The sequence below is a fragment of the Pteropus alecto genome, unplaced genomic scaffold (genome assembly GCF_000325575.1).
Source record: "Pteropus alecto unplaced genomic scaffold, ASM32557v1 scaffold3, whole genome shotgun sequence".
Classification (NCBI taxonomy): Eukaryota; Metazoa; Chordata; class Mammalia; order Chiroptera; family Pteropodidae; genus Pteropus; species Pteropus alecto.
Genome location: NW_006442484.1, coordinates 21,676,534 through 21,691,958, shown reverse-complemented (window position 1 = coordinate 21,691,958; position 15,425 = coordinate 21,676,534). Strand labels below are relative to the sequence as shown.

Below are 15,425 nucleotides of genomic sequence, written 5' to 3'. Positions count from 1 at the left end.
ATACAAAATCCATATATGAAGGGTAGGTGATAAAAAGCTACCACAGTGACTTAGATACAGTAGATCATAAGCTGAATTAGGTCAACTCCAAATAACATATGTAGAAACAGTTCTTGAAAGCAGTCTGATACAGTCAAAGGTAACTACCAGTTTGGTTCAGAAATGATAACAGTAGATAACAGTGTTATGAAGCCCATTAAAATGAGAACGAAATGTTTACAGGCGTTTACAAGTAGAGGTATGAAGCCCTGAACAAACCATTATCTCCTTGGAAAGGACACATTTAGTCATTTGGATAGGAACGGTGCCTTAGCAGCAGCATTTTTAAATGTAAAAAATATAACTGTGCAATAAGGCTTTGGAGTCAAATGATCCAATATGTTTTTTTAAGGTATAGAGTGAAATGATAAGGGATCTTTGGCTTTATCGTTCACTGGTCCCATGGAGGAGTGAAATAATAAAAAAAACCCAAAGTGGCAGCATGGTAAAGTAGCTTAAATGTGAGTACTCTGGCATCTGAGGGATGTTGTAATGAAGATAGGAAAAAAAATTGGAATTGTTGAACTCAAAGTGTTAGAATTGAAAATGCATTTTTTAATTGCTTGAAAATATACAAAAAAATTAGCAAACAGGTCATAGGCAAACAAGGCAGTTGGACAAAAAGAAATGAGGGTTATTCAAGAGTGAAGTGGTTGTATGATATTTCTAGATAGAGTTTTTAGCTAAAAAGAGAAAACTAAGGTAGAGAGATCAGGAAAAGTGATTTAGAAATAGGTATTATTGATACAGGGTAGTATGCTCCTCAAAAGTTGCTAGTAGGTGGAGTAAATATTGGATAAGTCGGGGAAAAGTATCTTTAACATGAAGTCATATTCATATTTTATGATAGTCAAAAGTGACCACCTGCTTTAGATCATGACCTCCCAAGAAAAGATATGTTGATTACTCCTATTCATTCTTTGAGCCTTTATGGATGTTGCTATAGACTAAAATTATCCTTGTTTCCTTGTGACTTTGGGTAAACACTTTGGACTTGGATTTGTGTTTCAGAATCTGATTTAGTTTATAAGTTTATTATGATTACCAATATACATATTGGTAACCAGCTTTTGGAAGGAGATTACATTTTACATTAACTGATTATCCTTGACATCTTCCGGAAGTAAGATATCAGATGCGATTTAAATCAGTTTCGTTGGTTGTAATTTATATATAAAAATCCATTTTTAAATAAACAGTTAATGAATTTTGATATGTGTGTCGATTCATGTAACTACCTCTCATTCAAGAAATAGAATAGTTTAACACCCCCCCAAAATTCTCTTATGGCTCTTACCAATCAGTCCTCCTCTCTCTTCCCCGTAGACAACCACTGTTCTGATTTCTCTTACTATAGATGAAGTAAACTTTTCCTTGAACTTTATATACATGGAATCATAGAGTATATACTGTTTTGTACCTTGCTGCTTTTCCTCAGTATAGTTATTCTGAGATTTATCCATGTTGTGTGTAACAGTGGTTCATTCTCTTTCGCTGCTGAGTAGTGATCTGTTTTACCACCATTTGTTTATCCATTATTCTGTTACTGGACATTTGATTTTCTTTTCCTGGTTTTTGGCAATTGTGAATAAAGCTGCTATAAACATAATTTTTGTGTATCTTTTTGTGTACATATGATTTAATTTCTCTGAGTTAAATACCTAAGAATGGAATTGTTCTGTCAGGATTGGTGTGTGTTTTAACTTTAGAAGTTTATGTTTATATGTATAATTTTTCCAATGTGGTTAAACCATCCCCACTATGCATTTTTAGTTCAAGTCTGTAAATCTCTACAGTTTGTTCTAGGTATAGATATTGATGCATACTACAAGATTTTTCTATAGACAGAGCTTTTATGAGTATTCTTCATGTAATAACTGAAATCTAATAAATAGTATTATGAGACATCTATTTTTTAAAAAATCTTAACACTTTAATCTACAGCCATGCCACCCTGACCGTGCCCGATCTCGTCTGATTTCGGAAGCTAAGCAAGGTTGGTTGGGTCTGGTTAGTACTTGGATGGGAGACCACCTAGGAAGACCAGGTGCTGTAGGTGTTAAACAAACAAACAAATAAATAATCATAACACTTTATAGTATATAACTTGACTTAAAAAGATACAGGTTTCCCCTGCTATCCAAAAGTATAGCGTTTCTATGAAACCTTTCGTAGGCCGGAATGGAGTAAAGTGAAGAAACAGTTACCATTAATTTAAAAGCAAAAATCCTCTTTAGATTTCTTTTGGTTAGTGAAAACAGGTGTTGATATAGGTATTTTGTAAAAGTGAAGTGGCATAGGCAAGCTTTCAAAAAGTGGGGATACCTGTATGCAATTATTGACTTGGTTTGTTGTACAGAATTTTATTTTTCATTTTTTGTTGGTATCATTTTAAATCTGAATTTCAAAGTGGGAATTCTCCATTTATGCTGTGGCTCTTCATTAAATATGTGTATAACTAAATGAGTTGTTTGAATATGAATAATATACTGATCTACTAAGGTAAAATTTGACCAGATGATAAGCAGTAGCTATAACAGGGGAATTCCACCTAAGATAATGTGTTGACAACTAGCACTTGTTTCAAGATTTTAGCTGAAGTTCCAAAGCTGAAAATAAGGGTCAGTAAGTATCCTTGCATTCTAAAGAGGGATGTGGGGCTTAGTAAAAGAACTGTAGCACCCACTTCCCGTATGTAAGAGAAATTGGAAAAGGGGTAATACAGGTTTTATTCAGGTGAAGAATTGTTAATCTAGTGGGTAGTTATGTGACATTTCAGTTTTTTCCCAGAAGGACCTTTTGTTCTCAACTCAGAATTTGGGTATGTCTTGCAGAAGTGTAGATTGGTATTTATAATTTCTTGTCTGGTTGTTTAATGAGCTGCACATAATCTTGTTTCTTGATAATGCAATCACACTTCCCAGAGAGTTTCTGAGAGAGCATATTTTTTCTAGAGTTTGGAGCATTCCTGAACATAGACTCATTTTTGGAGCAGAAAAGAGTGTCTGGAACCAGTGAGGTGCCATGTTGAGAGAGGGCAGTAGTGCAAAGAGTTGACATTTGTCAATCTGGTGTGATAAGAAGACATTAATTTTGTTTCGTGGCCCAAGTAGACCCTACGAGAACTAACCAGGTTTGAGTTATTTTGATGGATCCAGCCAAGGAGGGCTGCTTGTCATATGAGGGGACTGTGGGTGGGATAGTGAGGCCAGTCTGAGAATGAATCCCCCACACCAGGGAACTATGCAGGGTAAAGGAACCAGCCTCTTTGCTTGCTGTAATTTAAGGCCACCCTGCCTCGAAGACCTGTATTGTACTGTCCAAACTGGGCTTTTTTGAGAATGAGAGAAGTGCTGTCAATAATTACATAAGGATAACAGATCATCCTGCTACCAATCCATCTAGTAAAACCACATGGAACTAGGCACACAGAACATTCGTCCCTCTTCCTCTGCCTAACCTGATCTGCAGGAACCAGAAAATGAGGAAGGAAGTGGAGAAAAGTGAAAGAGCCACGAAGAATATTGAAAAACAGATTATTATTTCTTTTGGTTGACCCTGGTTGGGGGGTGGCGGTGCAGTGATATTCTTTGAATAAGATATGAAATCGAAGGGTTAAACTGGACTAGACTATATTTTACAATACTTGAAAGTGACTGAGAAGCAATAGGATTTTTCTGGGATGTTATGGAGAGATGGGGAAGTGAGATCCAGAAGATTATGTTTGAAGTGATGAAATGTATCCCACTGAATTCAGTGTATTTGATTATTAGTTTAATAGAATTTAGTTGAACAAGCCTTTAGTTTATACCTATAATCTGATATGTAAGGTACTATGTTAAGTATTTTAGGGAAGGCAAAGATGACTAAGATTTTCTGTCCTCGAGGAGCTTCTGTTTTAGGGTAAATAGCCAACCTTAATCCATGGCATAATGACATAGGTTCCCTAGACATGCAAGTAGCAATGCTGTGGAAATGTGGAGAGAAATACCACAGGCATTCATGGCACGCTTTGTGGAGCATGCTGAGTTTGGGCTGAGCCTTGAAGGAAGAGAAGGAGATCAGCTGGGAAGAAAGGCATTCTAGCATGAGGGAATAATCAAAGGCATAGAATTGAGAATGGGTAGACTGGGAAGAAATAATGCTCACTCACACTGAAAAAAACTTTTTTTTAGAATGGTTTCAGCCACAAGTTAAGCATGCTTGCTCATGTTAGAATTCTGGTTGAAGTTTGGTATTTTTACATGTCATTTTTGCATTTCTTTAGTTATGTACAAAGTGTCTTCCTCCATGAAATATAGTGTGGAAATGTTATTCACTTTAGAACCTAGATAGTTATAAGCATCAAAACCAAACTTTTAAGTCTAATCACAAAGTCTATTACTTTCCTTGATTTAAAACAGTAAAATGTAGAGATGATAATTTTCACATACAAGCCTAAGAAGCATTTGGCATTGCAATTAGTTTCATAACAAGTGATTGTTTTTTAAAGCCTTCCCAGAATAAGAATGAGTATCTTGATGCTAGTGTCACTTTTAAATAGCTGTAGCTCCAGGAATGTGTCTGTTCACATTGTTATCTTAAATATACACCTTATCTATCCATATTGCTGTACTTCAGATGTGAAAGTAAAAATAAAGGTGTGAAGTGCCTAGCAGACGTGTATGGATTTATGTAAATTAGAAAACACAGGAATGATCTGTTAGTGCTGAGGCCTTAATGCATTAAATTCAAGTAAGGATGATTTCTTAAAAGTTTCACACTCACACACACACCCACCATACCCAGTGATTTACCTTGAAAAAATAAGAGCTTTTATTTTCTGAACTCCAGACACATATCCAATTGTCTTATGATACCTCCATATGGATATTTAAAGGTATTTAAATCTAAAATAGTCAAAACTCGACTGATCTTTTTACCCAAACTTGTTTTATGTTTAGTCTTCCCTAAGTTAGTGACATGTTCATCTGTGTTACTCAGATCAAAAACCTTGGAGTCATTCATCCCTGACTTATCTCTTTTACATCCACACCTAATCTGTCAGTAGTTCATGTTGGCTTTATCATCAAAATACATCTAGAATCTGAATATGATCACCTCTCACCACCTCCACTACTACCTGGTCCAACCCATTATCATGTCTTACTGGGATTGTTTTAATAGCCTGCTGGTCTCCCAGCTTCATCTTGCAATCCTCAACTCCTAACCCAGTTGTTTAATCTCAGTGCAGCAGCCAAGATAATCACAGTTAAAATATACATGAGGTCCTGTCATTCTTCTGTGCAAAGCTTCAGTTATTTCCTTTCTTATAGTAAAAGCTAAAGTCTTTGTAGCAGCCTGTAAAACTGTATATGAGATTGCCCCATTGGCAGCCTCATCTTTTGACTGTTTATTACTCTCCATTTGCAACTGACACTACAATGTTCCTTGAATAGCTGGCCTCAGGGGCTTTGCACTTGAGTTCCCTCTGCCTAGAATGCTCTTCCTCCGGATAACTAAGCTTATTCTCTAACCTTTCTTGGATCTTTGTTGAAATGTAACATTTCTAGTGAGGCCTTCCTTGACCATTTTATTTAAAAGTCCTCTCCCCCCAGATGCTTAGTTTTCCTGTTAAGCGCCTTCTGAAACTGTTTTAGTTTTTTTATGGTCAGTCTTTACCTGTTAGGATGAAAGCTTGATGAAAGCAGGGGATTTCGTTTTGTTTACTACTCTACCACTATGCTTAGAACAATTCCTGGCACATAGTTGGTACTTAATACATAATTGATTTGAATGAATAAAAGACAATAAAAGATTCGTTGAGGGGTTACACCTGTAGTAAAACTTTATGTGCCTCCTATTGGCATCTTCTGACAATGTTTCCAAATGTCTGAATATTTCTTCTTTTTTAATTTTTAAGTAAAATATTGGTGATATAATTTACATATAATAACAGGCACTTATTTTAAATATACAGTTGAATGAGTTTTGACAGATATACACATATATGTAACTACTGCTACAATCAAGGTATGGAACATTTCCTCACCTCCAAAAGTTCTCTTGTATCCCTTTGCAGTCACTTCTCCTTCCCTCCCTCATCCTAATTACTAGGCATCTTGACCTGAAAATGTGCCACAATTTGCTTTAACATTTACCTGTTCATGGATATTGGGGGGTTTCTAATTTTTTCCTATAAGGAATAACACCACCATGAATGTTTGTTTACAAGTCTTTCTGTATATATGCATTAATTCGTGTGGGTTAGAGACCCAGGAATAGAATTGGTAAGTGTATACTTAACTCTGTAAGAAACTGCAAAACCCTTTTCAAAGTGATTGTGCCATATTTCCAAGCAAGTATAAAAGTTCTAATTGCTCCACATTCTGGCCAGCACTTGATGTTGCCATTCATTTAAATTCAGATGTGCTAATGGGTGTATAGTGTTATCTCATTGTGATTTCATTTGCATTTCCCTGATAACTACTGACCTGGATCTTTTCATTTACTTGTTGACCATTTGTTTATCTTTTGTGAAGTATCCTTTCTAATCTTTTACCCATTTAAAAAAAATGGATTGTTTTCTTGTCATTCAGTTATGAGTTCATTACATATCAGAATACAAATCATTCGTCAGACATATTTTCTCCTGATCTGTAGATTGCCCATTGATGGTATCTTTTGGAGAACAAAAACAGTAGAAAAACCAAATGATTCTTCCGAAACCTATAAAATTTGTTGGAAGAAATTAAATAAATAGGAATGCACTCTATGTCTGTGTATCAGAGGAGTTAATAGTGTTAAGACGGCAGTACTCTTCCAAATGATCTACAGATTTAAGAAAATCTCTATCAAAAATCCTAGCTGCCTTTTTTTTTTTTCAGAAAATGAAAAACTGATCCTAAAATTTACATGGAAATTCAAGCTACCCCAAATAGTCAAAACAATCTTGAAACAGAAGAAAAGTGAAGGACTTATTGGTACTGGTATAAAAATAGATCAGTGGAATAGAATTAAGAAACCAGAAATAAACCTCAACATTTATGTTTAGTTGATTTTTGACAAGGGTGCCAAGATAATTCGATAGAGAAAGAATAGTCTTGTCAACAAATGGTACTGGGACAACTGTGTATCCATTAAGAAAATAATAAAGTTAGACCCTTTTCTTGCACTATTAATGCCAAAGTGACTTATAGACCTAAATGGAAATACTAAAATTATAAAATTCTTAGAAGAAAGCATGAGAGTAAATCTTCTTGGGTTAAGCAAAGCCTTAGAAAAACACAAGTACAAGTGACAAAAGAAAAAAAATAGGTGAATTGGACTTCATCAAAATTAAAAACTTAAAAAGATACCATCAAGAGAATGAAAAGACAACTCCCCAAATGGGAGAAAATATTTGCAAATTCGATCTCTGGTAAAGGACTTGTATTTACAATACATAAAAAACTCTTATAATCCAATAATCAAAAGACAACAGTTTAAAAATGTGTGAAGTATATGTGAAATATATGTCCCATCTGTTCTTTATTCCTTTTATCTTCTTTTTTTGCTTCCTTTGGGATTAATGTTTATTTTTAACCTCATCTTTTGGGTTATTAGCAATATATCTTTGTATATTTTTATTTTTAATTTAGTTGTTTCTATAGGATTTATAGTAGACATTTTGATTTATCACAGTCTATATTCCAATAATATTATACCACTTTATGTATAATTTAAGAGCTTTACATAAATATGTGGCATTTCTTCCCACCTGTTCTTTGCAGCATTGTATATTTTACTTCTGTGTATTATGTAAAGCATCATAGTATTTTTTATTTTTTTCTTTAAACAGTCAATTTTCTTTTAGAGCAATTAAAAAATGAAAAAAGTCTTTTATATTTACTTGCATATTTATCCTTTCTTCTGGTCTTCATTCCTTCATGCAGATCTGTGCTTCCTAATAGTGTTATTTTTCTTCAGCCTGATAAACTGTAACATTTCTCGTGGCAAACATCTATTTTGAACAAATACTCACCTTTTATTTGAAAATGTTTTATTTAGCCTTTATTTTTAAATTGCACCCTGACAGGGTTCCCCCCCCACCCCAATAATGGTGTGTCTTGATGTAGTTTTTTGATATGCATCCTGCTTGAGGTTCATTGAATTCTTGGATCTGTAGGTTTATCGTTTTCCTCAAATTTGAAAACCTTTAGGTCATTAATTTCTCAGAACTATTTTCTGCTTTTCTATTTTTGGGATTCCAGTTACACATATGATCGATAACTAGATATTATTCCACAGGTCACTGAGACCCAATTCACTTTTTCTCAGCCTCTTTTTTCTCTACTATTTGGACAGTTTTTATTGTCCTGCCTTCAAGTTAAATGATCTTGTCTTCTACATTGTCATGAAATCATCTAGTGAATTCTTTTTAGACATTTTAATTTAATCTCAAGATTGTTCTTGAGTAGCCTTTACTCTAGAGCTAATTTAGTTTATTACTAAGATGTGACCTTTTGCCATGCTATATTCAATGTCATGATGATTAATGATGTCTCTACTCTTCTGTTCTAATCTTGAACGTCTTCTAGGCCTATGCGATTTTTGGGTAGTGTTCAGATTATTGCTCTTTCATATTCTTCAGCCAGACTCATGGAGTCTTATAATATTCATCAGAAATATATATATGGGATCCCTATGTAGATATGTGGAGCTTTTTCTCTGCATAGCTCCTTTCTCTTATGCAGTGCATCCTTACAGATGCCATCCACCTCAGCTTCCCTAAAGCTCTGTTCCCCCTCATTTCAGCTAGTCCACCATGTGCTTTTTATCTCCTTGTGCAGTGGTCTATAGTGTGCCTCCAGGTAGAAAACTGTAGTAACCATAGGGCTCACCTTAATGGATTCTCTTCTTCAGAGATCATCAGAGTTCTGTACTTCCTTATTGTCTACTGTCTGAAAATCGTTTTATATATTTTGTACAGTTTTCTGGTTGATTACAATAGGAAGGGGACAAGTCTGGTACTCTTTATTCTATCATAGCCAGCATTTGAAATGTCCTGTTACTCTCTTTTTTAGTATTGAAATTTAAGAAATAAATGTTTTTGTGTACATCTAAAAATATTTTTATTTATATGTATCTGCCATTAAAAGAGTTGAACATTGATCAACCCCTTTCTTGATGACATTTCTCCTTTTAATTATGTTATGCAGATGTCTGTAGCCCTAGACTATTGAAAATGCACCCCTCCTTGATTTCCTAACTTCTGGTTTTCTTCTTTCAGTGTTTGTTCCCACTGAGACCAATTTCAGTTTTCAATGACTCTCTTCTTCCTTAAACTTATGTTTTCTTTGATTGTCCTTGTTATTCACAAAAGGAAGTTTTAATGTGCAACCTTGGCACTTCAGGGCTTCTCTAGTTAGGCTTTCCTCTGTTTTTTTTTTTCTACTCTATTTTCCTCTTTTCATACCTAACAAATGCTCTGGTGTCTTGGTCAACATTCCTATGCATACGTCTTTTTCTTTGATAATACTGTTTCTTTGCTGAAAGACCTTCTTCACTTCTCCGTGTCAAAATCCTAATCATTCTTCAGAATCTCTCATTTCTTTATGGTGGTGCTTTTCTTTACTGGGATGTTACAGTCCTTTGAATATTTGTCAAAACCATCTTACTAAATTGTAAGGTCATTGAATGCTTTACTCATCTATGATTTTCCCATAGGGCTGACTAGCCTAGAACCTGGCACATAGTTGATGTTCTGTCAATAGTTATTGAATATTTACATAAATACTCTTTAAAATAGAAAGCCTTTAAGGTATCTTGAAGTAAATCTCCAATATGGCTTGTTGAATGAATAAGCATATGTGTAATATATAAGCATATGTGAATGAATAAGCATACTCCAGGCATTATGCTGCCCTATAGGTAGATCTTTCTGTATAGCTGTGCTTCTAGAGTAGCAAGCAGATAGAAATAAAGGGTCCATTCATTAGATCTAAGTAGTATTCCTCCAGTAAAGATGGAGAATTGCCGTGCGTAATCTGAAATGGTACGCTACTCATTCTCTAATGTAATCTATTTATATATGTGTTTTATGAGAATCCTCTAGTTTAACCTGTATTGGTCAACATGTATATATATTTTATTGAGAATAACCACTATTTATGGTGGCATGAGTGAACACAAATAAGTAAACCCTCAGTGACTTGTATACAAATGGTAGAGACACGTATTTTCTGTATGCCATGAGTAAGTGTGGAGATGGGTGTAGCTGTAGAACAGAGAAGGAGCACTTAGGTGTTTGGTTGCTCTAGGTTCTCAGAGGACTATATCTTGGTGTATAAATTAGGTAGGAACAAATGTGTTATGCTTAACCCAACTTTCATGGACTGAGCAGACTATTTTCAGATAATGCTTCAGATAGTGAAAGTCAGTTGTCATTGTTTAATTTTATACACTCTTTATTTATACCTACTGTCATTTCCTGAGGTCATCCCTTCAAACAACATTTTATGAGGACCTAAGATGTGCTGCTGGTTGCTTGTGCTGTCATTGAAAAGATAAAAAAGATATGCTTCCTGGAGGAGTGGTAATGACCTTCAGAAATCTCAATTACTGATTTCAGGTCATAGTTTAAGGAACCTGGCATGTAATACTTGTATTTGCTTCAAAAAAGCACAGGCCAGATGTCAACCAATGGTCATGGGCACCAATTCAGCACCAACAGGAATCCTCAATTTGGGGTGCAGTGAAGAAGGAAACTTTATTTAGTGCAAAGAGCTCAATTGTGATACAGCATGGCTATGAAGTGGCCCTCTGGAAAGGTGGCCCTTGCACGAGGCAGCACTCAGGCAAGGCCTCTCCCTGGCTAGACAGCTCTGCTCCAATCCAGTCCAATCCACTACACCTATTCTGCTTTGCTCTGGTCTGCTCTACTCTGCTCTACTCCGGTTCTGTTCACTCTGCCTGATCTGCTCTGCTTTTCCAGCCAGATGTCTTCAGTGTTTCAGCTGTAGCTGAGAAAACAGTCTTCAGTCTTAGGTTGAAAGGGAATGTGCTCTCTTCAAGCCAGAGGGAAGCTGACTTATATAGAGAAAAGTCTTCACTGCTGGTCCCTAATTGGTTCATCCTCATGCAAAGAGGATTCCAAATCCTCATGGTTTGAGTGGTCCAAAAAGCACTGTCCTGATTGGTCAGAATGGAGCTACTCTGAGTGGTCAGTGGAAGTGCGGAAATAGTGCACAGTCCTTGATTGGACAGGGAATGCCTTAGTCCTATTAGTTGAAATGTAATTCCAGAAACTCCTTTATTAATGGCTGATTCGGACAGCAGGGACACCATGTAGGTAGGCGGTTCAGTGCAGGAGGCAGGCAGTTTAATGCAGGCTTCTTCCTAAAGCACAGCCTGTGTGAGAGGCCCCTGTTTAGAAATCGCTGCAAGGCTCTGTTTCTAAATTTGAGCCCAGTTAGTCACCAGGAGTCCTTCTTGGTATCTTCCTTCCTGGGGTTGACAAAATAAAAGAGTTCCTAGGATAATGGAATGATAAACTGAACTTTCAGTGATGCGTCAGTATTGAGTAGATACTTCTATAGCCAAAGGAAGTGCTACACCATATGCAGAATTGTGGAAAGCTGGTTTTGTGACCTTCGAATTCCTTCACTCACATAGAAGATATCAATAGGGGGAGAGATTTTGTCAGTTGAATTTTTATGGAATGTCATTGGAGCGTTGTGTGTTTTAGCCCTGCCTGCCACAAGTTAGGGATGTCTGTATCTTTCACTAAGCTTAGTGAGAGGAGTTTCAACTGGATTAAATGGGTCCTGCAGTTGGGGTCACCAGTTACTCATGCCATGGCAAGTCAAAGTGTTCTCTGGCAGTAGGACTGAGTTTGAGAAGTATTTGCACTCCCCTCTTTCAACAGGTCAAAGGTGTTTGTATACCAGACTATGAATATCGATCTGGTGTTATTCGAAAAGCGATCCTGCTCAAGAAAGTTTTCTGCCATGGGATGGAGATCCCAGCAGTAAGGAGTTGCTGGGTGTACTGCCAGCAGTCAGAAACTGAGGGGGCATTGGGAAGGATCTTTTCGCTGAGGGAGATACTAGCAGGAGTTTTGCAGTTGGAGGGTCATACCCTTGGAAGAATGCACATAAGCTGCCCAAGAGAGGAAAAAATAGCTTTAAATACCTACCTTAGCCACGTAGCCCTAGGCCATTTTGGTACAGTAGCAGTCAAATAAGAACTGTACTATATGCTGGACCTGTTCTCATCTCCCTGATCTTGACCCTGGTGGGCTTAGAAAGCTCAGGAAGATGGCAGAAAAGAAATTTCTTGGTGAGAAGAAAAGGGTTTTGTTCTCTCCCTCACTGACGGTGGCCAGCTAGCTCTGGGCAGGCGCCAGCTGAATGGAGAACATATAATTTAATGTTAAGTGTACTTTGGAATTTTGATTGTTATTTGGATCCAGTGTTTTAAATTTTGAAAATTTTTACACTACAGCAATGTTGGAACAGTAATATAATAAACACCCCATACCTTTTACCAGTTAGTAACATTTGGCTACATGTATTTATATTTTTTTGGCCCTGGGAGTGGGGCTGAATCATTTGAAAATGATACTTTACTCCTAAATACTTCAGCTTGTTTATCTTAAAAATTAAGATAATCTCTTATGTAATTACAGTACCATTATCACACCTGGGACTTTGCCATTGATATGAGTAATGTTATATAATATATAGTCCATATTCAAATTTCCCTAATTGTCTACCTTGAATTAGTTATTTTAAATTACTGAACCAAAACTTACCATTTAAAGTGACCTTGTGATTTTCTGTTCCTTATGAGGGACTAGAAAAGTCATGAGGATTACTTGAGTTTTTTCTCAAGGGCAAAGGTTGGTTTAACAGAACAGTAAGAGACAAAGATGACGTTTTTGCATGAAACCCATCATTTCTGAATGTTCTACAATGTTAGGTACACTTTTAAAAGGGCATCTCAATTCAGTGTATTTTGCATTGTTCAAGAATAGATTTCCTGTGGATGAAACAAAATTGATGGAGTGATAATTGTTGAAGCTAAGTGATATGGTTCATTAAACTCCTCTCTACTGCTGTGTGTGGATTTGAAAAATTTCATACTAAAAAGTTAAAGGACTTTTAGAGTCTTGTGTTTTCTATTTGTAGATTTGGAATATTAATCAATTAATACATTTTTAGTATTAATTTCAGAAGAAATCAATTTGCAATATTAAAGTACAGTAATAATAATAATTCTGATTTTTGAGTATTTAGTAAATGTTAGGTTAGGCATTAGGCTAAATCTTTTTCATGTTCAAACCTCTCCAAGGTAAATTTTATTTACTTCATTAAAAAACAATCATTCTTTGGAGTTCATTACTCAATCTGAAGGCTTCTCTTCATCTTTTTCTTCGTTTGTCATTTGTTTCTGATGTGGAGAGGGAATGAGCCCAGGATTGGTGCTAATAATGGAGTGGATGACCTAGGTGAAAGTGTAGGTCTGGGTGAAAGTTCATATTGGGTCCAAAATTAAAGCTAAACTTTATAAGGAGCGGGATTGAGTTTAAGGGATTTCAGTGGTACAGTGCTGGCTCTAGTTCAAATTTATCAGGTAATGCACAGTTCTGAAAAGATAGAAGAGATAATTTCTCCCAAATAAAAATAAAAATAAAATAACCTTAAAACCTAGTGTTTAGCCTTGTTAGAATTTATTAAAATTTATTTGGAATTTCAAGTAGTATATGTATTAGCTTTAGTAATAATTATGGTGTGGTAGAATACTTTTTTGTACTTTTCATAATGTAATAGAATTTTTTTCACACATGCAATCTTAATACTAAAGGTAGGATCTTGTAATTTTGTTCATCAAAAGCGGAAATAAAAATGACTCTAAATGTCCATGTGCACATTAGATACATTAGTGATTTCTGAGTGTTAAACACAATTTATGTCTTCTTTTTTGTTTAGTATATTTTGTAAAGGTTTTAAAAATGAATAGTCATTAAAAGGAATTACACTGATGAATGAGAAGATTGTAATTGACCTTTGTAAGAGAGACAATTTACTCATTAATCTTTAGTGTTACTTAGCAACACAAAATATTCCTATTCTGGGAATTTTCACATCTTTCTTCAAGCACACATTTGGAAATATTTTATATGATGTGATGGTTGTCCATCTGTCCTGAAGCTCTCACTGCTTCTTCATTACCCGAATGTCCTCATTAAGGTTCACATTCATACAGTGTATTCTTTCAGCTTAATAACCCACAGTTTGACTTGAGAATCATTTGGCTTGTCAGTATCTTAAGAGTTTTGGAAAATAAATTTATTTTGTGTATTGTGAAGCTAAAATTATTGAAATGTGTTTTATTTTCATAATAAAACAAGTATAAAAATATTGCCTTGGGAGCTAGCTATTATTGTCCTTAGCTTCTAGGGAGATAGTTTAATCACCTGTAATAAAGAGGTAGTGTGGTTATATTTTGGCACATTAACTTGTATTCAGTTTAGATCATCATTTATGAAAATGCTAGGTTCATAGGGAATGTCGTATTCATCCATTCGGCAAATATTTATTGAGCGCTTACAATATGCCAGGCTCTGTGACAGGCCCTGGGGAGCACAGTGGTGAGCACAAATGTGGGGTCTCTTCTCTCCAAAAAATAACTGTGATTGTTGGAGAGCATGCAATGAAAGAACCCGATCTGGTCACGTAGGAAAGGCTCCCCTGAAAAAGACTGTCTTAGCTTCTATCTGAAGAACATTCTCGTAGGAGCAGCATATGCCACAGAGGCTGCAGGGCACACTGAGAACCTGCCAGAAGGCTAGGGAAGCTGGGCTTCGGAGAATGAAGGCCTGTAAGATGAGGCTTGTGAAGAAATTGGTTTGGTGAAACTTCATTCTTTATGGTTGCTTTATAAAGAATATAAAATCAACGTTGATTTTATATTCTTTATAAAGCAACCATAAAATCATAAAATCTTTCTAGTGACTTATGTGTATCTGTCTTAAGATAATAAATTCTTTTCAGATACTCACAGATTTGAAATCCTTTAGAATTCATTTGCCCCATTTGTTGCTTCAATCCCCTACATAGTAACCCATTCTAATCGGTCATCTCCTGTTTGAATATTACTAGCCCAGTCACAGGGCCCTCTCTTTCTTCCTGGGAACCAACTTCATTTTCAGATACTTTTAATTATTAGAGAGTTCTTTCTTATCTGAAGCCAACATTTGGGTTTCTACTCATTGATCTTAGGTTTTTTTTTTTGAGGCAAAAGGAATCAGTCCAGTTTGTTTTTAGACTTTCATGTATGTTAAACTTACTGATGTATAGCTGTAAGTCTCTTTTCCAGACTTTTTCCTCACAATATTTGAAAAATTTCAAATATATACCAAA

The 15,425-nt window shown here is 35.6% G+C and overlaps 1 protein-coding gene and 1 pseudogene across 9 annotated transcripts in view; both read left to right on the top strand.

Moving 5' to 3' along the window:
• GTDC1 (glycosyltransferase like domain containing 1) overlaps positions 1-15,425 on the top strand; it is a 338,147-nt gene that overhangs the window by 14,853 nt on the left and 307,869 nt on the right. The gene's annotated exons all lie outside the window — the stretch shown is intronic.
• LOC112470607 lies at positions 1,976-2,098 on the top strand (annotated as a pseudogene).